Source organism: Alligator sinensis, unplaced genomic scaffold (genome assembly GCF_000455745.1).
Source record: "Alligator sinensis unplaced genomic scaffold, ASM45574v1 scaffold282_1, whole genome shotgun sequence".
Taxonomy (NCBI): Eukaryota; Metazoa; Chordata; order Crocodylia; family Alligatoridae; genus Alligator; species Alligator sinensis.
The window spans coordinates 104258-125886 of record NW_005842380.1 but is presented as its reverse complement, the minus strand read 5'-3'; the positions used below and the strand labels follow the sequence as shown (position 1 = coordinate 125886).

At 63.1% G+C, this 21629-nt stretch overlaps 1 protein-coding gene across 2 annotated transcripts in view; it reads right to left on the bottom strand.

Moving 5' to 3' along the window:
- The window catches only part of SDK2 (sidekick cell adhesion molecule 2), a 70780-nt gene extending 49157 nt beyond the window's left edge, over nt 1–21623 (bottom strand). For both annotated transcript variants that reach the window (XM_025210922.1, XM_006029470.2), the window contains exon 1: nt 21584–21623. The gene's annotated coding sequence lies outside the window, so the exon portion shown is untranslated. The remainder of the gene's footprint in view (nt 1–21583) is intronic.
- Between the last annotated feature and the right edge of the window lie 6 nt (nt 21624–21629).

The following is a 21629-nucleotide window of genomic DNA, read 5'->3' as shown; positions in this document are numbered from 1 at the left end:
GGCGGGGGGGGGGGGGGGGGGAGAGAAGGGGCAGCACCCCTCTCCAGGATTAACTGACCCCAAGGCACAAGGAAGCCTCTGGCCTTCCTGGATCGGCTGGGGATGCCGGCCGTCCTGGCGCACTCGGGAGCTGGGCACGCGGAGACCATGGCAGGCTGTGGTTGGGGGGCTTCTCTTGGGGTTCGTGTGCTGTTTGCAAAGGGGAAACTGAGGCCAGGTGTCTGCTGGGGGACCCTCCGCTGCCTGCAGAGTGGCTGGCATCCTCCAGCATCAGGCCCAGCTCAGGGGCTGCCGGGCAAGGGTCGTCCCCGTGCCCAGCCGGCAATGGCTCAGAGGTCAGGAGGTGCTTCCTACCCCCCAGCTCAGGGCTGGTGTGGGCCAAAGGTGGAGGCCAGGAGGGGTGAAGGCTCCAGGCCTGCATGGAGCAGCCACATCTGCCAGGCTAAGAGCTGGGGAGAGCAAACGGCCCCCGGGAATCCAGACCCACCGCCTCCCCGCTGGACCCAGCACCGCGGCTCCTCTTGCAGCGAGTTCAAGTTCAGCCGGCTGAGCTGTAAACCCTGCCGTGACCTTCAGCACCGCCCTCCCCACCTGCCTCCCGGCCTCTCTTGCATTAGCATCTTTATCGCGGCGCTGGCGCTGCGGGAGAGGCGCGCGAGCCAGTGGAAGGGCAGAGCCCACCGCGTGCTTGGCCGCCGAGGCCAGGACTGACGCAGCTCGGCACGGACAATACAGCCACGCGGCTGACCGTCTCCCCAAGCGCCTGCGGGCAGCTCCGGGATGGCACGGCTCAGCCCTCCAGAGCACCGACACCCATGAGCAGTAATTCGATGTCTGGGAATGACATTAAAATGCACCATAAAAGCTTTAAGAGCAGCTCCAGCTGCAGCATCATGGGCAGAGGCCGGCGCCTGGAAAGGCCTGGCAGGGGCGGGACTGGCGCCCTCCTCCCCTTAGCAGCCTCGCGTCGAGGGCCCTCATTAGCGCGTCTCTCGGCAGCTCCCCGCAGCGCTGGGATGGGGTCGAGGCGCTCGCGCCGTTCGCGTTGTCTTGATTGATCCCACTGGAACCAGCCCGGCGCTTCCCACAGCCTCCACGCAGCCCACACCGCTCCAGCATCCCCCACCCACCCCGGTCCCGGTCCTGGTCCCGGTGCCAGCTCCACATGCCAGGCTTGGTGGGAGAGAGGGGTTTGCATGGAGGGTCTGCCTGGCTGGCGGGGGCTGTTGGGCAGAGCTGGCTGGGGGGCAGCTTTGGGGAGTCGCTGCACCCCAAAAAGGGTAGGGCTGTGGCAGGTGACTGCCTGGGTGCCAATCGGAGATGGAGCTGCCCCAGGCCACTTCCCACTGCCCGTTGCTGACGGCCTCTCCACACCAGAGCTAACGGGCTCATCAATAAACCAGCATCCAGTGCCCAAACCCCCGTGGCTGCCTGCCCCGACTCTGGCTGGCAGAGCACGTAGGTGCATGCAAGCACACGCGTGCATGTACATGTATGCATTTTCGATGGTTGCTGTTCCCCAGCCCCATGCAAACGGCACACAAAGCTCCCTGCAGGGCTCTGGCTGGCAAGGCCTGGCCTCGGGCATGCCCCTGCCACCACAACCTGCTTAGCCCCCCAAAAACCCAGGGGTGCTGCTGGCAGCATCTGTGCAGCTGGCAGGAGCGGAGGGGGGTCAGTGGCACTGCAGCACCGGCACAGAGACCGCCAGGCGACCGCCGCATCCGGCCTTCCCCTCTGCACACGTACAGCTCCAGGCACCCAGGGCCCCTGATCTCCAATGGGGTTTGTTGATGCCACCGCTGCCTTCACCCGAGACCCTGGGCCCAGCCCGGCCTCCCATCCAGCATGGAGCGGGGTGCACGGAGGCCGAACCCTGCCGGGTGCACCCACACCGCTCCCCCGGCAAGAGGACAGCGGCACCATCGCCAACCACCCTTCAGCAAACGCGACCCTGGCTCCTGCTCCCGAGGTTTTGGGGCGAACAAAAAAGGCAGATAATTGCGGCCGCGTCCATTCATCTTTGCAACTTACTTTGTTCCATTCTCTTCCCTTTCCTTCCCCCACCCACCGCCCTCCCCCCGCCGAGCCCGAGAGCTCGGAAACTCCTTCTGGCTATTAATTAAAAGCAACCTCTCTGTTATCATGAGTGTACTTGGCATAAATTAATAGCGGCCTTCTTAATCAAATCTTATCTCCTCTCCGAGCTCCCGACGCAAGGCGCGGGAGTTGGTATCTCAGCCCACCGGGCCGTGAAATTTAATTTCCAATGCTCCGCTAGGCTTGGTGCCCTCCTTTCCCAATGCCCCCCACCCCCCGACGTGCGCACACCTTCTCCCCACCTGGTTCCCAGCCCGCTTGTCAATCAGCTTCATCCCGAAAGCATCCTCAAAGCGGCTGCTCTCCCCAAGGTGCTACGGACCAAGGTGCAGCTAGCAAGGGAGTCTGGCTGAGTTGAATGGGTAGCGAAGCCAGGAGGAGCCCGTCAGCTCCGTCTCTGCCCAGGTGAAAGGCAACGCCAGCAAGCCCAGGGGCACAGGACCTAAGTGAGCATCAGCCGCCTGGCAGGAAGATGCTACCGGAGGCACGGAGCCTGGCATGCCACCATCTCTGCGCATGCACCCCGGGCACAGGCAAAGGGTGCCAGGGCTGGCCTGGCTCGCAGCCAAGCACATCCTTTCAAGAGGACGCTGGGGGAAGGCAGCTTTACAACCCCAGGCCACATTCCCCACGGCACAGAGACAAAAAAGCACTTAGCAAGGCCAACCAAAGCCCCTCGCAGTACTGTGAGACAAAGGGGTTTAGGCACCCGATGCACCGCGGTCATGGAGCAGGTACCTGGGAATTGGATGCCCATCCTCAGATGCCACAACCCTCCCCTTTGGACCCCGCCGCTTCTGCACCAGATGCCGTAGGCCCTACACAAACAACGCCTGCTTCCCTGTGCTGTCAGCTGTAAGCAGCAAGAAGAGGCTGCGAACCAAACCAGCGGGGACGCGGAGAAGCTTCTTTGGCGCTGCCGCCTGTCCCCGCCGGAGCCGGTACCTCCGACCCCCTCCTGCAAACCGGAGCAGCGCTTGCGACGCTTCCACCCGGCCGCTGTGACGTGAGCGCGGCTGGCTTTGGCTGGGACTCCCTTGCTAAGCATCAAGGTCACGGCCAAAGCGTGCCTGGGAGTTTGCAATCAGCCGCACGCTGCTGCGGGAGCTAGGCCGCCGGGGTGGGGGCTCTCGGCTCGGAGCTGCCAGGATACGGAGAGGTCTGCGCCGAGTGATTGCAGAGTGGCGTGAAGAGGGTGCGGGAGGAGGCAGAACAATGCCGCGCTCCCATCACGGAGACCACGGCAGCTTTTAAAAATAAACCCAGCTGCCCCCCCTCCAACTCTCTCCTGCTTGCTGCAGCTGGAATGAGCCAGGTCAGAGCTGATCCCTTGCTTTAAAGGCGCAGGGGCTGCTCCTGGTGCCAGGAGGGGTGGCACGGATGCCCAGCTGCCCAAGGGCAAATAGAGGCGATTGGCAGCGTTACCCAGTTTATGGTGGCAACTGGCAGGACAGAGGCTCCCGGGACCCATGGCTGCACGCGCCCTCCGGCTGCATTTCATACCTGCCCCGGGCATTGCAATACGTCAAGGTCACAGCACAAACATCCCCTGCACAATGCGCCCCCGGTTCATTCTCTGCAGCCAAATCAAGGAATAAATCCAAGCCGGCGGGAGGGATCGGCTCCGAGACAGCCGCCCGGGCCAGCAGACCTGCCTCCGGTTTCTGCTGCTAGCTCCATTATGCCGAAGCAGCTCCGGCAGACCCCCCGCGCCCCGCAGCCATCTGCCGGTGCCAGCGCTCGGCGGGCTTACCTTGCCGGCTGAAATGGATCCGTCTCAAGCCTGACAGGCACACGCTGAGCCCCATCAAATGGAGATTTATCACAGCATGGGAGCCCACGGCTTTGCCAAGGTTGCGAGGCAGGGGGTCCCTGCAGCAAGGGCACGGCCACCCCTGGGCGAGCGGAGGGGCTCAGGACCCTCTGCCCTACCCTGACATCCATGGTCCGAGCTGGGCATGCTTCTGCCTGACCCACTTTGCTTTGGGCATGCAATGGCTCTCAAGGTACCAGCAAGTGTCTGGGCCTGTATGGGATGGAAGTGTTACTGGACGGGACACAGAGCGGGGTAGCTGAAGGAGAAAGCCAGGATGAAGTGCAGCAAGTCTCCTTTCTGGAGCCTCTCCGGCCTCAGGTCTCCCAGGCATGAGATGCCGAGTGGGTTTTAAATCCATCTGGGTGCACGGTGCTGTAGCTGCGGGCAGGCGCTGCTTGGCCAGTCCGGAGGACACAGAGAGCTAGCTGATAGGAGTCAATCCTGATGCAGACACCAGCAGAGTGACCTCTGTCCACAGCACATGTGCATGTGAGGCTCAGGCTCTCCAGAGGGCAAGCCCAGTCAGTCATGCATGCACAACACACCTATTTACACATGCACACACATGTGCCATGTACATGTACACACGTGCCCGAACAAATGCGTCCGGCTGGTCCAGGAGCGGACAACAATGAACCCTTTAAAGGCAGCGCTGCCACATCCTCCGGAGAGCAGACAAGGGGCTGGCGGATGCAGGAACAAGTTGCACGTCTTGGCACCGCATCGGGGCACAGCACCAGGCAGGCCCTGCCCCGAGGAGCCTACAGGTGAAGCAGAAGAGGAAGGTCCCAGCTGGGTGATGCAAAGGCCATGCCAAGAACCTGGGGCCAAGCTGGCGACCAAGCCCCGATCTCCCACGTCCCTGCAGGAGGGGGGGAAGCCGGGCCCCCGAAGCCCGGGGCAGCAGCACATGGTGCCAAGGTCTGCCCAGCCCTGATCCCAGTCACATGCCTGGCTTCGATCAGATCTGGGGTTTCGCACACGGCGTAATCCGATTGCAGGGGGTGTTAACCGGATTAGAGACTAGAGGCGTGCAGGCAGACCTGAAGTGGCTGCTAAGCAGAGCGCGGGGCCCTGCCACATCCGGGGACAGGACTGGCAGAGATGGATGGCCATCCTCGAGTCCTTGGGCAAGGCGATGCTGCCGACAGACCCGTGGCTCGTTCGCCTCTGCAGTGAGTCCTGGGTATCGGCGCCACGTTACACTGGAGCCCAGCGTGGAGCCTCCACCACGCTATAGACTTGCATCTGCTGCTGGTGCAGCTGCCTCTGGGGTGGCCCGGCTTGGAGCCATTGCACAGCCCCGGTGGAGCCGCCACGTGCCGGAGGCCGCCGGCCAACTCAGCTGTGCGCGGGCAGTGGGTATCGATGTCAGCTCTCGCTCTGGAAACATCAGTCCTTGCCCTAATGCCAGAGGGGGATCCCTGCTAGCTCTAGGCAGTAGAAGGTCTATGATAGCATGGTCCCACATCCACAGGGGAGAGAGCGAAGATGCATCCATGCGTCCACGACATTGCTGCTCACTTGCTCAGGCTGGCGCTGGAGGCAAGGGAAGAACGGATGCCTGGAGGGGGAAAGCAGCTTCTCCTGCCACACCACGGCACAGGGCTGGCTCCCGAGATCCCCACGGCCCAGCAGGAACTCCCTACGGAGCATGCGAGCTGCTGTCTGTGCCACAGCTCATCCATCTCCCCCAGGCAGGTGGGTCCCGCCGAGGTGCTTTATGGCCTTGAAGCCGGTCCAGGAGGATAAAACCATCAGCTGTGATTTATAGGAAGAGCCAGGAAAGCAGCATTCCCCGGGCAGGTGGGTGGGGGAGTGGTGTGTGGCTCCGGCCTGAGCCTGGAGCGGGGTCGGCTGCTGCGAACTGCACCCCCGAGCCCAGGCTTGGGTGAAGTCCCAGCCCAGGCTGCTTGGGTCGGGACGGGCACCAGCCACGGCCCCCTCTCCAATCAATCAATCAATCACTCACTCCCAGGAGTTCGGGGCTGGTACGGGGCCAGCCCTCCCAGCACCCCTAGATGCCACATGCCCCCCCACTGAAGACAGGGTCCTCGAGGCAGGTGCTGAACCCCAGAGTCCTGGAAGCTCAGCCTGGGCTCCCCAGGGCCCTGGCAGGGTCCCCAGGTCTCGCCTGGGGCACCGAGCCCTGCCGGCCCGTCTGCTGAGAGCCCTGCGGGCGCAGCCGGCCGGCGGGAACACGCAAGAGATGCGCTCCCGGGAAACGCGGGAGTTTTGGGGAGCGCGGGGGGGCACCGGGGTGCAGGATGCAGGGTTGTTATGGCAACCACGGAGCCAAGATGCGTCTGACAAGGAGGTCTGGGAGGTCCCCCAAAGTACCAGGCGGAGCAGCATCTCTGCCCGGAGCCACAGTCCCCAAGCCTGGCCCGTCGCCTGCTCCAGGCGGCTGCTGGGGCTCCAGGCAGGGCCCCCCCTTCTCTACTCTGCTCCCCCCAGCCCACTGCTATCAGGTTTTCCTGCTTTGCAGGGTGGGGAATGGGCAGGGTGCAAGGTGGGGGGCAGCTGCAGGGCGCCAGGGACCCCCTGGCACTGCCCCCCTATGAGAAGGGGGGTTTGCCTACAAGCACTGGGGAGGGGGTGCATGCAAGGCCAGACCCTGCACACAGCCCTCTATGTGGTCCCAGCCCCCAGCCAAGGCCAAGAGTGACCATGACCTCTCCCCACCACCACCCGTGTCCCCTTCCATGTGCTCCAGGGAGCCCTGCCAAGGAAGTCCCGCGGCCTTGGGGGGCACAGGGGCCGTGGGGCTTGCGATGCACTGGGGTTTGACCTTGCAACCCCGGCAGTGAAAACCAGGGGTCAGGGTCTAGCAGGGCAGTGGGCACTGGAGCCAACGCCAATGTGCATCCAGCACCTGGCTCCATCACGGCCCCCCTCACAAATCGCCCCCTCTCTGCAAGCCCAGCCCAAGGTCTGGCAGGCACGGGGCTCGGCCGGGAGCAGAGCAATGGTGCTAGGCAGAGCCGACGGCGCTGGGGGACAGGGGCGCTGCTCACACCCAGCTCCGGGGCTCGAGGGGGGCCGGGATCAAGCTCTTGATCCCCCCCTCTCGCCCTGTGACTGGCCTTTCGGGGCCCTTGAGCGACCAGCAAGGGATGCACCAGCTCGGCCTGGGACTGGGCGACCTCTGGGCCAGAAGACGGGAGCGCTGCACGGCAGCAGTGCCGCGTGTGCAACATGCCTACAGGAGCCACGTGTGCAGCCCACGACAGCCCCAAGCAGGCGGGTTGCAGCCCGGGTCCTGCCAGCCGGGGAGGGGGTGTGTCTGCACACTGGGCTTTTCCCGGCAAGAGGCAGGAACACCAGCCCAAAGCCAGCTGCCAGCAGGGACCAGGCCAGGGTCGACGGCCCAGCCCTGCGGGCCACGAGCCAGATCCAGCCCCGCTGAGCGGGTGCCCCTGGTCCCCCAGCCTGTGGCTCGTGGTTCCCGGGGGCCGCCCAAGCCCCCCAGGCAGGAGCCGGGCAGTGCCACCCCCCACGGTCGTGCCCAGCCGGCGTGGCCCCTCGGCTGGGAGCTGCCGTTTCCCCGTCTCCGCGCCCGAGTTTATTCCATTTTATTTTTTGTTAATGAACTGCTGTTTCCATAACAAACGCTCCAGCTTCTCCCGGCCTCCAACCGCCCCGAGGCTGGATTGTTAACGAGGATTTTAATTTGTTAATTAAAAGCAGGATGCTTTCCTAACGAGCTTCCCTTCCGCCACCCGCCTCTCCATGGACGAGGCGCGCCGGGGGCAGGCGGTGCGCGGGGCCGAGCGAGCGCACGGGAGCCGGGTGCGAGAGCAGCGGGAGTCGGGCCGGGGGAGGGTGTTGGGCTCCTCGGGGCAGAGCTCCGAGTCAGGCTTGCCAGAGGCAGGGCACAGATCCAGGCGGGTTAAGGGACATGCCCCGAGTGAGAAGGGCACCTGTGTCAGAGGGCAGAAGCCCTGGGCCCTTTGCCTGGCACACGACGCCCGGTTTTTCCGAGGTGGATCGAGCCGCTGTCCCTGCCAAAGGCAGGGAGGAGCCGGCTGGAGAGAGCCAGGCCCCAGCAGCGCCAGCACTGGCTGCCGAACAGAGGCCCATTCAGCGCGGTGGGCTGTTGACACAAGCAGGGAACAGAGCGAGCATGTGTGCACAGGCCAGGGGGAGCGTCTCTGTGGGCGGCAAGCCCCCACGCCCAGCAAGAACCACCGGCCCAGGCTGTCACGGCGCCGGAAAAGCTGACAGGCCCCTGGACGGAGAACACGTGGCGCACACGCTTGCACACACATGGGGCCTTTGTGCGCCCGCCCGCTATGGCTACAGCGTTCTCTGTTGGCACCAAGCCGGGGGGACGGGGTGGGGTTGCACAGGCTCTGCTACAAGCGCCCTGGAGGGGAGAGGGGTGTATGTGTCCGTGTGTGTCCCTGACCATGTCTGTGCGTGTGCGTCTATGTCCGTGTGCATGTGTCTGTGTCCATATGTGCCCAGGTGTGTGTCTGTTTGTGTCCACATGTCCATATCTGCGTGTGTTGGTGCATGTGTCCATCCATGTCCACATGTGTTTGTGTCCATGTCCACGTGTGTCTATCTGTGGCCATGTCCATGCGTGTGTGTGTGTCTATGGCCGTGTGCATGAGTACGTGTGTCTGTGTCCATGTGTGTCTAGGTGTGTGTCCGTTTGTGTTCACATGTCCATATCTGTGTGTGTGCTGGTGCGCGTGTCCATCTGTGTTCATGTCCATGTCCATGTGTGTCTATCTGTGACCATGTCCGTGTGTGGGTGTGTGTGTGTGTGTGTCCATCCCATGTGTGTCAGTGTGTGCCCAAGTGTGCCCATGTCCAAGTGTGTCAGTGTGTGCCCATCTATGCCCATGTGTGTAGGTGCATGTGTGCCACGTCCATTCACGTCCATGTCCATGTGCATCTGTGAGTGTGTGTCCATCCGTGTCTGTGTGGGGGTGTGTGTGTGTGTGTGTGTGTGCCCGTCCATGCCCACATGTGCCCACATCTGCATAAGTAGGGCCTGCAGAGCAAGAGCAGAGGGGTCACCTGTGTGGGGCTCAGTGCTCGGGAGGGGGCTTTGCCTCCCACCTCCCCCCCAGTTTGAATCGAGAGGGGACCCCGCTGCCCAGCCTCTCCTTGGAGGGGCTCAGACCTGCCCCAGCCTGGATCTGGCCAGCAACAGCGCACAAAGACCTGCTCCCAGGCGGACGAGGGCTGGGGCGCCCAGACCCCGGTGCCACTACATCTTCATTTGCCGCCTGCCAGCTGGCACCGCACACACCCTGGCCGCCTTTCTCCCATTGCCCGCTGCTGCTGATAACCCATGTTTTTGGCAAGCCTGGGGGTCTCGCTCCCCATCCATCGGCCCTGACACCCACTGGGGAGGAGAGAACCAGGGGAGCCGGCCTCCTGCTCTGGGATTGACACCACAGGTAGTTACTGCAACACAGACGTCTCTCCAGCACCTGCTCAGCGCATCCCCCATCACGCCTCGGGCCCTGAACGGGGGAGAAAAGCCAGGCAGGGCATGCAGCAAGCACTGCTTCTTGGCAGGGCAGAGGGGGAGCCTCCGGCACCGGATCCAGCTCTGTGGGGAAGCAAGAAAGCAAACGAGACCTGGTATGTGCCGCAAGTGCCCCCTCTGCTCTGGCTCCTGCAGGAAAGCAGAGCCAAGGGGCAACTCAGCCTTGATCCGCTTGGGTCAGGGGGGTGAAACCAGGACAGGTGTCAACTCCTGCTGCTTGCAAGAGCTCCTCCAGCAAAAAGTGCATCACACTGTGGCCAGCAGCAGGTGCATGGTGCCGCTCCCATGACAGAGCAGGGGCTTCCCAGACACTGATGGGACCCCAACCGAAAAGAAGTCCTCCAGCACATGCATACAGCAGCGGCTGAGCCTCTGCCTTACCAAGGACCCACAGCCGCTCTGCTTCTCCCAGGAACACGGCCCCACAGCCCCACTCCCATTACGACGCCACCAGGTGCTGGCAAGCTCCCGCCAGGCCTTCCACGCAAGCGCCGGCTTGGTGCAAAGCCTGCGTGATGGAGCCGCGCTGCGCCTGCCGTGCCCCCAGCGCGGGGCTCGCCATCCTCGGGAAGCGATCTGCTCCCTCGCAGACCTTAAGAACCGCACGTGCTTTGCAAATCGCGCCAAAGGTGCAGGCTGCTCCCACCCGGGCACTGCACCGCCTGCATCGTGGGAGCCAGCTATTGCCTTTGGGTACGGCTATTGCCCTCCATGCTGCCTGCTGCCAGAGGGGCACGTGGCCAGGTCACCCCCCAACCTCAGGGCAGGGATAGGGTGGGCTCCAGGGTGGGTCCAGCCCCCGTGGGCTCGCACGTCTCTGCTGTGCATCTGCCAGCCGGGTGCAGTGAGACATGCCAGGGTAAGCTTACCAGCTCCCTCACCCCCAGATTAATAAAATTACTGAGCTCAGCTACACAGAGAGGGCGTCTCCCTGCCCGGCTCAGCCTCTGGGCCGGCAGAGCGGTGCCCTGTGATCCCTGCGTCATGGGTGGTGGGGATGCAGGAGAGATGCGTGCAGGGATCTGGCTGCTCCTAGTGCCGTGGCTGGGCCGTGCCCCACACTGGGGTGGGGAGCAGAGGTGATTGGGGTGGTCTGGGATGCAGAAAGGGAGCTTCTCCCTGCCCTCCGGCAGTACAGGGCAGTTCTGCAGACCAGTTTCACAGCGCCACAACTCTGCCACGTGGGGCTGGGATGCAGCAGGGGCTGCCGAAAGATGCCGGCTAATATGCATTTCCCCTTCCTGTAGGCCCAGCTCTCCTGTGACTAATGAACTGGCCTCTCCGGCTACCCATGGGAAATACCAGAGACCCCAGCCCTGACCAATGAGCTCAGCTGCGGGCGAAGCAGGGGGAACACGAGTGAAGAGAGGGCACACACGCTTTCCACAGGGGTTCACCAGGCACTAGCCCCCCAGCACCTGTGCAAGGCAGGGGGTATCTCCATCCTCACGGCCTGAGCCCGTGCATGCCCCGTGTGCTCAGGAGAGGCAACGGGGATGTTCCTGGCACGGGAAACTCCCTCTGCCCGAGCCTGCAGGCCCCCCGACCCTGCTGCAGCCGGGACCTTATGGAAGAGACCCCCGAGACCACCTCATTTTTGCCTTCCTCGGCCTTCGTCCCATGGTCAGGGGCAGACGCCCCTGCCCATCCCCACCCCTGCCCCTCGGTCCACCCCAGGTAGAAGCGCTGCTCTTTCCCGTCGGCCCCTGGGGAGGGAATCTCCCAGCAGCCGAGCTCTGAATTAAACATGCTGCCTAATGAGTTGATGTTATTAGCGCGCGGATGCATTGAGAACTCATTACCCAAATAAACAGCAATTCATTTCGCCCGCCGCAGCACCCTCCCCACCCCGCGCACCCGCACCTCCGTAGTGCCGCAGCTGTAAATCAACGCGGCGCGGCACCGGGGGCTGCCACCCTGCCCCCTCCCCATCTCTCCTCCACCGCCGCTTACAAAAATCAATACGCGCTACAGGTCCCCTCTTGAAGTTAACTCCTCGCCGCGGCGTTGCTAAAGTAACCGAGCCCCGAGCAGCTCCGCGTTGCATCTGGGGCCTGCTCCCAGGCAGGGTGAGGGTTGTGGGGGGGTGTGGCCCGTGCCGTGGGGCTCTGCCAGGCACCTCCGACGTGGTGCAGGAGGGGACGGGGCGTCCTGCCATCCCCCCCGCGTGGGAATTGCAAATATCCAGCATGAATCCAAGACTTGGGGGCAGCTGCGAGGGGGTGTCCGGCTCCAGGGGGGAGATGCGGACCTGGCAGAGGACCTCGGCAGCACGCTGCGATGGGAGCCGCCTGCCCCCAGCCCTGGCCTCTGCGTCTCGGGTGCAGCCTGTGCTCCGTGCAGCCTAATCCCATCAGACTCCCCCGCGCCGCTGCGTCAGCTGTTCGCAGGCATTCGGGGATGTGGGCTGCCGAAATCCGAGCTATTGTTTCCACCTCTGCCCGGGAGGCCAACCCCGGCCCCGGCGTTATTCACCCAGCCTGGCAGGAAGCAGCTCTCTCCGAAATCCCTGGGATCCAGCCCTCGCTGAGGCCCTGGGTTGGGGGTAGAAGCAACAGGGCAAGTCGCAGGTCGTGGGGGCTTTGCAGGGACACGTGCTGCACCTTTGAATGCAGCAGGCCCGTCCACCCTGCGAGCATGCATTCTCCTAGCATTGCCCCAGGGCTGCGGCATGCAGTCTCGGGAGGACCCCAGTACAGGCAGAGCCATGCCCCCCAGACATAAAAGCCCCTGGAACAAGGAGTCGGGTCCTCCGAGGGCTGCTTGCATGGAGAGGGGCAGGTTTCACGGGTCAGCACAGCCCTCCACTGGCATCGTGGCCACGTGGAGCTGGGAACAGGCTGGGGAGAGGGGGACAATGGGCCCCGCTGCATCGCTCCCAGCCACGGGGGCAGCGACGCGGGGCTGGGGAGAGACATGTGGGAGGCTCCGTGAAGTCAAGGGCAGGCATGAATAGAAACACTCAGCTGCCGTGCAGAGCTGTGAACGCTTCCCAGGCACCTCGTTAATCCTCCCAAGCAGCCCGGCCTGGCTGCCATGAGCCTCACGGCTGCAGGAACCACACACTGCGGGGTTAAGAAGCACTGACAGGGCCACAGGGGGAAGTCAGTGGCAGAACTAGACGTGGACACCAGGAGGGTCTGTGCATGCCACACTGGGTCACCCCTCTCCTGGTCTCGGCTGCTTGGGGTACGTCAGCGTGCTGCCCATCCTGCCGCAGTCACAGGCCCCCGGGCACCCCCTCCAGCAAGGGTAGGGGACGTTCACAGCCCGCCACCAGCTCTTCCCGCCCATGCCTTTCCAACGGGAGGCTGGGGCTGCTGGGAAAGGCATGACAGGATGCTTGCAAGGCAGGGTCCGGGCTGCAGCAAGAGACCCAGCGGGGAACGGCCACGGTGGGTATGGGCAGCAGAGTGCAGGAGGGGTCAGCCGCAGCCGGATGCAGCCCCGCGCTGCCGATCGATCCCTCTCGGGCAGGAGGAGGCCAGTTCCGGGAAGGGGAGCCACAAACGAGGCGATCGAACCGGCAACCATAAAAAGGAGCAGTTAATGCCCAGCACTTAGAGGAGATTAAACCCGGCTCTGGGTTTGCAGCCTCCTCCCTACACCCCGGGCAAGGCAGGGACTGCCCTGAGTGCCTGCAGCCGCGGGGGGTGGGATCTGGGATGAGACACGACCCTCCCACGCTGACAAAATGTGGAGGCAGAAATCCCTAGCAGAAAGGCCAGCCTTTCTCATGGGGCGGCGGTGCAGATCCCAGGATGAGAGCCTCCTGCATGGCCGATGGTGCCAGCACCCGCCGGTGGTCCCTACACTTCCTTGCTGCTCAATTCAAGGGCAGCCCACCCGCTCCAGCTAAGACAGGCCACGATGCAACTCGTTACCAGCCTCGGTAGTGCTACCACCACCCTGGCCTCACGATGCCCATCTCCATGCCCGAGGGCTGCTCCTCTCGTGCCCGTGGCCAGGGGCGTAGCAGCCTTGCCGGGGCCGGTGGCGTGGGTCAGTGCAAGACAACAGGTGCAGAGCTCTGGGGCTCCTTCCCACGGCTGGAGGGAAGAGGGGGCAGAGCAGGCCGTCCCGGTCCAAGCTGCCTGGGCTTTAGGAAAGGATCAGACATCCCAGTGCCCGGTGCAAGCACCAGCCGGGCTCAGTGCTCCCTCCTGCATCTCAGACTCCCGCCACGCCGGAGTGGGCATGGAGCGCCAGCCGCACGCAAGAAACGTCAGCATCAATGGGCTTCACCACGGGCCCGGTGTCCACAGAGGTGGGCAGCCAGCCCCTCATCCCTGCCAGCTCCAAGCAAGATGCTGCAGGTGATGCAAAGAGAGATGCTGGTCACGGAGGCTCCCAAGTGCAAACTCCAAGAAGCCAAAAATCCTGCTTGCTCCAGCGATGCCCCGGTCCTAGGATCCACGCACCAGCCTCAGATGCCTGCATTTCGGGTCCCAGCCACCCTGCACTGCTTGCACCCGGACAGCACGCTCCCCCCTGCCCCTTTTCTCCCGTGGGCAATGGGCACCTCTTTGGTGTGGCACGGGGGCATGGGAGGGCCCCGAGCAGCTGGGACGGGGCCCGGCGTGGCTCTGCCAGCCCCGCGTTCCTCCGGGCGGACGCTCTCAAGGTTAGAGGCAGGAAGATGTTCTCAGGTAGTCACCTCACTGCGCCGCGCAAAAAAAGCAATTAGCTCTTGCAGCTAAAATTAGATCAATGACTTCCTGCCGCTAATGGTCGGAGCCGTCAAGGTTCCCTTCCCCCTCCCGCGAGGACCTTGGCATTTCCACAGAAGGGCTGGCGGTGATTTATGAGGCTCGAGCGCCGAGCAGGCGGCGGGTGGGCGCACGGGCTCAGCCCTCGCGGTGGTGGAGCACCGGGCCTGGCCCTGGCTTCATGCTGCTAGGCTGTGGGCGAGCCTCCCCCCTTCCTCACCACTCTGTGCCTCAGTTTCCCCTCCGCTGCACACATGAGAAGGCTCCCCTGTCTTGCAGGGGGAAAGCAGGGCTCAGATGGAGTCCCAGGAGGGGATTCCTGAGGCTGGAGGAGTCTCCGAGGTTTAAACATGGAGAATAAGAGTCACTGGGGTGGAGGGGGGAGGACTAACAAGGGCCTTGCCCCTTCCAAAAAGGCTCTCATGCCAATGCCGTGACTCATGCAGGAGGAGCCCCGTGGCTTCAGCTCTGCTGGGGAGAAGCGAACCCCCTCGCTGCCAGCCAAGGGCCCCCTACTCCGGTCCTCTGCGCCACGTGCACCCACCCCCAGCCCGATCCCAGCTTTCCGGCGGCCTCCTCCCCCCTCCGCCAGCTGGGGTTTAGCTCCTGGCCCTGGCTCGCAGATCTGGAGAGGCTGGAGTGGGGCTGTCGCATTCCTGGGATGCCTGGAGGGAAGGCGAGACCCCAGGAAGTTTCCAAGCAAGGCTCTGGGGCAAATCCCAGGAGCAGCAGGGACACACTCCTCCAGCTCCCACCGCTGACCCCCACCCAGGAGGCTCCGAGCCCATGCCAGAGGCGAGCGTGCTCCCATCCCAGTGCAGCTGGACCTCCCATGGGGTAGCGAGGTGCTTTCCTGGCACCCCGCTCCCCTCTCGCAGCGCCTGCCATTTGCACAAAAGGCAAAGCGAGGAGGGGGGAGCAGGGGAATGCAGCACAGCTGCAGCTGCCATGGAGCCCCTTGCCCTTCGCCCCAGCCCCCTCCCCGCTCCCCGGCTCCGGTTACGGTTCCCAGGCAACTCCATCAGGCTCAGGGAAGATGCACATTCCCCCAGGTCCCTGGGGAGGGGCTGGTGGGGGTAGGGGCTGCCCTAGCAGACAGGTGCACCGGGGCCAGATCCTGCCAGGAGCAGGGGGTCCATGAGCCAGGGCTGCAGAGCAGCTTGCTGTCTCCTTCCCCCCCTACACACACACAAGGCAGCTCTCCCAGCCCCTTGGCTTGGGCCGGGGGGATGCACATGGCTGCAAAGGCCCAATTGCCTTCATCCCTGCAGCCCTAGCTGGCGGCCGGCCTGCCTGGGGGATCCCCGGAGCCCAGGCAGTGCCAGGCTGGAGCAAGCATCCAGCTCTGGCAGCACTGGAGCAGCGTTCCCGGGGTCCCGCGGTGCCCCCGTCCCCTTCGGGGCCTCTCCTCCACAGGAGCTCCAGGCAGGGGGTCCGGCGCGGCGCCCTGGGCAGCTTGGCGGCTGGTTTCTCTTCATTAGAGCAATCACATCAGCGCTGACAGTTGTCACGGTCCTGGTGCTGACCGCTTTTCACCAGTGACGAGCTACTCAATAATGAGCTCGGAGGGAAGCTAACGAGGGGGCTTCCCGCCACCCGCTGCAGCGCCCTGCTCCACCGGCAGCCCGGGGCGTTTGCAAGACGAGGGGGCCGGGGGCCAGCCCAGCACCAGCGGCTGCAGGACGTGGAGATTGCATGGCTTCAGATCCGGGCTGGCATGTGGGGCGTCTGCAAGACGAGGAGGGTCCTGGCCAGCGCTCAGCGAAGGCCTCTGCGGCCCTCGGTATTTTGGGGAACTCCAGAGCAAAGGGGCCAGATTTACCAGCTATTGATGCGAAGCATGCGGGAAGCCAGCCCAGAGCAGGACCGGCCGGACCGCACCGCAGGAGCATCCTGCCTGGCAGAGGCAGTCCAGAGGGGCTGTTTTGGGGATCTGGCTTGCAAACAGATCACAGCCGGGGGACCACCCCACGGTGCTCGGGCATCACAAATCCCAGCCCACAATGCACCCTGACTGGTAGGGCCAGGTGAGAAGGTTGCACCATGCACACGCCCCATCTCGAGAGCTATGGGGGGGGGGGGGGGGTGGGCGTGGCCAGTCCCAGGGATTGCCCCGGCATAGCCAGGCGCCTCCAGACAGCCCCTAGCACTCGCCCTGAGCCAGCCTCAAGCACCAGGCTGCGTTTCCTCTGCAGCTCCCTGCACTTGCTCCCACCCCGGCCACTTCGCACCACAGGTCGAAGCAGGCCCCGTGGGCACCCGTGCCCGCCCCAAGCAGCTCTGCACAGGCCCTACACATGTGCCAGCACTGCCCGCACCAAAGCTGCCCGCAAGAGTCATTAACCGGCTGCATTACAGCAAATAATATTTCCTCCGCTTACGATTATCATATCATCAAAATTTCATTGCTGTTCCAGGCCACTAATGGCTTCCCAAGGAGCATCACATTTTAATCTTCCCGTTCTCCCCCACCTCCTCCCTCTCTAAAAGCCACTCTCCTTCCTGAGCCACTGCGCGCACGGCAGCGACTAATGCACCAGCCGACCTTAAATAAAGAAGGCAGCGCGGCGCGGAGCAGGCAGCTCTCCCTCGGCAGCGAGCCAGTACGGCGAGGTCTCGCAGCCCACGGGCCAGGCTGTGCCCGCCGGGTTCTTCCAGCTCATCCCTCCCTCTGGCCCCGGGACCTCCTGGCTGCAGCAACTGCAAACCCGTCCCATCCTTATCCACCTGCCAGCCTGCAACCCAAGCCCCCCAGGTCCAGCCTGCATGACAGCATTGCAGCCCAGGCCCCGCATGCGGGTTCGGGTGGGGAGGTTTAGGCTCCCAAACACACGGCTTTGCAAGGGTAGCCAGCAGGTAGCTCAGCATCGCCTGTAATAAGCCTCTTTGGCTGGGGGAGCCCGTCTGCTACCCCGTCAAGCCTGTCTGGGCCCTTAAGCCCCCGGCCAGGCTGACTGCAGCCCTCCCAATCCCATTAGAGAAGCTGGAGGAGAGATTTCCCCGCCGGCGCAGAGAGGGGGGCTGCTCCTGGCCACCAAGGAGACCACCTTGCAGCGCAGCTGGTGGCCCCGACGGCAGGATCAGGGCCTCGGTGCAACTTGGAGTGCAGAGGGGACCCCTGCGCCCCATCTAGGCCTGGGACAGAGGGGGGCCGTGCAGCCGCTGTTGCAACCCCCCAGCACCTGGATTTCCATGCTTGGGCCATCAGATCCCTGACTGATTAGCCTCACGCCACGTGCCGCATTCTGCTCCGGGTAATTAGCAAGAGGCCCTAATCAATAAGTTATTTTTTGCCGTGGGTAATTAATAATTACATGCTAGAGCCAGTCTGTAATTAAACCTTCACTCCTCCTCTCCCCGGAGCCGGGGCAGCTCTTGCTTTTCGTGGTGGCAGGTAACAAAACTTTTCACTCCTCTTCACGGCAGCAGTGATGGTGGTGGGCGGCACTGCCCAGGTTTCCCTCGTCCCCACCATCGCCCCCTCCGCACCTCGGCGGCTCCTCTCCCCTTTCTCCCTTCTTTCTCCCCCCCATTCTTTGCTCCGCTCTCCCGATCGATCCGCCTTCCCGTAGCCGGCTGAATCAATAGCACGGGTGCAAAAGCGCCCTGCTCAGCTCAGCTCTCTATAGGCATGTGCCGGTCCCCTTCACGGTGCACAGGGCTTCCCAAACTCGAGGGGCATCTGGGCAGCGAGAGCCCCCGATCCAACCTGCTGGACCAGGCTACGTCCTGGGGTTTGCTCCAGCGCTTCGGACAGGGCCAATGCCTCTTCCCAGAGCACCAAAGACCTCCAGAAATGCAGAGCGGGTGCAGCAATGCTCACTCCCCGCATGCCCCGGACCTCCGGCCCCGTTCACGATGGAGGGAGCTGCCTCTATGTCCCCTCCCAGCTCCACCTGCCCCTGGTCCACGAGCCCTTCCATGTCCACGTGCCAGGCTCCTCCAGCACTGCAACCCCAAACGCAGCATCGCCTACCTGCACCCAGGAGGTCTGTAATTCATCCCAGCATCTCGGCCCCAGGGACGGTGAGACCACAACGGATCCACTGCAATCACAGACAACCCGATACCCTGCCCGACCTACGTGCCAGTGAAGACACCCCGGCCCTTCGCAAGAGGCTGGTGATTCAGAGCACGGGTTTGGTCCCTTGGGACGGCTGCACTCCCCCCTGACCCTGCAATAATAGCCCAGTACCTTGGACCCCAACCGAGAGCGCTTCCCGGGCATCGCAGCCACGTGATACCCCATGGGAGGATGAGCAGCTGCCGTACTCCCTGCAGCTCTCACCTTTGCAGCAGCAAACGAGGTCTGCAAAGCCCGAGGCCTCACGCAGCGAGCGGTGCCCTCCTCCTCCCCCAAAAACCCCTTTCACCAAGACAGAAAAGCCTTCCCAAGAAGCCAGATTTCACACTCAGTCTCAATGCAAACACCAGGAAAGTTCATCCCGCCGGGAACCCGTCCCAAAGCCAGAGAACAAACGGAGCAGCGGGGGACCCGCGAGACACAGCTCCAAAGGCAAGGAGAAGAGAAACTCCGAGGGAGAGTGAATCAATCAAAGAGACCTTCACAGTCTCTGACACGGGGACTTCCTGCAGAATATACTGCCGGTTTATACGTTATGCTCTGAACTTAATTACTGAGGAATTATAGCGCCGGGGAGGCAGGGGAAGGGGAGCACGGAGAGGGCTTTGGCTGCGCTCGCTGCTGAGCCCAGCGGCTGTAAATTCAGAGGGAAATGACGCGAGATGCCCAGGAAACTGGTTGTGGGGAGGGCTCCACGCTCCTCCTTTGCCAGCCCTCGCCCCGTCCGCGAGCCAGGCCGGTATCGAGGGAGCCAGTGTCAGGGCTGAGCCCCCCCCACCCTGACTGATCCCCGTGCACAAGACCTGTAGAAACACAAGCAAGTCTGCTCCAGGCACCGACACGCTTCGCACACCTGGCCCACGTCAGACCCCCGTGCCCGGGCTGCCCACCTCCTGCCTGCTCATCCGCAGGCCCCACTCGGCCCTCGCCCAGCAAGGAGAGAGACCTCGCCGCTATGATTTCGAAGCATTTTGCAGGCACGGCTCCACCAAATAAAGTTGTGCCAGGCCGGAGGGGAGCCCAGGAGACCGCCGCTCCATCCCCCAGCTCTGGGTGGTTAAGCAAAGAGCATCTGCGCATCTTGGGTCTCAGCACTAATTAAAGTCTAAAAGAGCAGCGCTTCCTTCTGCCCCAGGACCCCTCCGGTGCGGCCTTTGCAGAGTCCCAGCAGCCCATATCAGCTGGCACCGGCGAACAAACACCGCACCTTAGAGAAACAGGCAACTATTTATACATCTCATTCAGATAATAAAGGCAGACGAAAATAGTCCGCACAGCACATAAGCATCCTGGAGGCGATTAGCTTATCGCAGGGTCTCGCGCTGCCCCGCAGCATTAGCTCACTCTGTGCTGCCTTGAATCCCCTTTAAACTGCAGCTCTAATTTACTCACATTACCGCAACCTACCACGCCGCCGAGGCCAACCCCAGCCCGGGCAGGGAAGGGGAAGGCAGGCCGGAAGGGCAGACCGGCGGGCTGGGACACACCCTGGCATCTGGCATTTGCACAGTCAAAGCATGCGGCTTTTCCAGCAACCGGTGGGCAAGTCCCGACACCGGCTCTCTGCCTGGAGGGGCTGGAAAACTTCAGCCAGGGCAAACCTTGCACACACACCCGCGCACAAACGCACATGCACGCGCGCGCGCCCACAGGGTTAATCTTAGCAAAAAGCAACGCGCGAGGAGCCAGGAATCCAACCGCCTAAAAAAAGCGATGCAGAGGCATTTACTATCCACCTACCTGGAGAGATTATGCAGCATTTTACTGCCAAACCCACCTGCCCCGTTATATATATTTATAGCTGCGCTTCCCTCCCCTCTGCCCGCATCTCAGGGGTCCCTGGAAGATTCAGCCTGTATCTGGGAGTGCAAATTTGGGGCAGATGCTTCTCTCCAGACCGAGTGCAGGGCTATTGCCCAGCCGGCAGCTCTGCCCACACCCTGGGCAAGAATAAATAAAGTTCAGCGCCGGGGCCACGGCGTTGCTCCTCTCTTCCCACCCCTTTCCCCGAGAACCATAATAAGCTTTCGGCTGGCCAAGTACTCCTGCCTTCCCCATATAAATCTCTCCTGGCTGTATTGTTAATCTTGACAGGTCTGGAGATATACAGGAGAGAGGGAGTAAGGTGCTGGGGAGAGATACAAGCACTGTAAAAGCTGCTCCAGGCATTGAAAGCAGCTGTTTGGATAACTAACCAAATATTAGGGCAGCTTCCAGAAGGGCGCTGGATAAAAAACTTTGGAAGCAGGGAGCTCCGGTGGGAAGGGGGGTTGGAAAAAGGGGAGGGGGGGGTGTTAATAGTGAAAGCCCCTTCCTTAATGCAAAGCAAGTGGCTTCTTCAGGTCCAGACTGGAAAAACACCAGCTCTCAGGGACATGTTTTCCCGATGGCTTCATTTTCTTTCCTTTTTTTAATCCCATGCTATCCACGTCCCCCCTCCAAAAAACCTCCGAACACAAGGGTTGGGCTGGAGAAGCTGCTTCCCACGGAGGAGAATTACCCCTTTCCAGGTCACCGCCGATGCTTGCAAAAGCCAGGCGATTTTTTTCTCTGGCAGGGAAAGGGGGCTGAAGGGTGCCAGGGACCGGGGCAGGCCTGGGACCGCTGGGGAAGGAGGCAGCTCTCCCAGCAACACGGCACGCCAGAGGCAACAAACAAAGCCGGGGCTAGGAACTTGCCCACCTGTAACCAGCCAGAAACCCGGTGCAGCCTCCTTGCTCTGGGGACATGGGGGTCCCATCCTGCCGGGGGGCAGGCACAGGGCGCATGGCAGGAACGACGCCAGGACAGGATGGCATGGCAAGAAATGCCAGGGGTGGGGGCATGGCGGGAATCATGCTGGGGGCAGGATATGTGGCAAGAAATGCTGAGGTTGGGGGCATGGCAGGAATCATGCTGGAGGCAGGATGGCGTGGGGCGGGAATGATGCCAGGGCTGGGTGCATGGCAGGAATGATGCTGGGGGCAGGATGGCGTGGCAGGAATACCGCTGAGGCAGGATGCACGGCAAGAATGATGCTGGGAGGGGATGGCATGGGGTAGGATGCACGGCAAGAATGATACCAGAGGCAGGATGCATGGCTGGAATAATGCCGGGGCAGGATGGCATGGGGTAGGATGCATAGCAGGAACGATCCCGGGCAGGATGGCATGGGGCAGGATGGCATGGGGCAGGAACGATGGCGGGGCAGGATGAAGCGAGGCGCGGCGGGGTCCGAGCACATGTTGCTCCAGCCCAGCCCGGCTGCCACGTCCCGCCGCACAATGGCACGCTCGGAGCCGGGATCCCTTTGTGCTCAGTCCCCCCCGCCCCGGCTGCAAACTTCCCCGCCCGTGCCCGTGCCCGTGCCCGTGCCCCGGCGGTACCTTGCGCCCGGGCGCGCCGCAGGGCGAGGAGGGAGGCGAGGGCCGC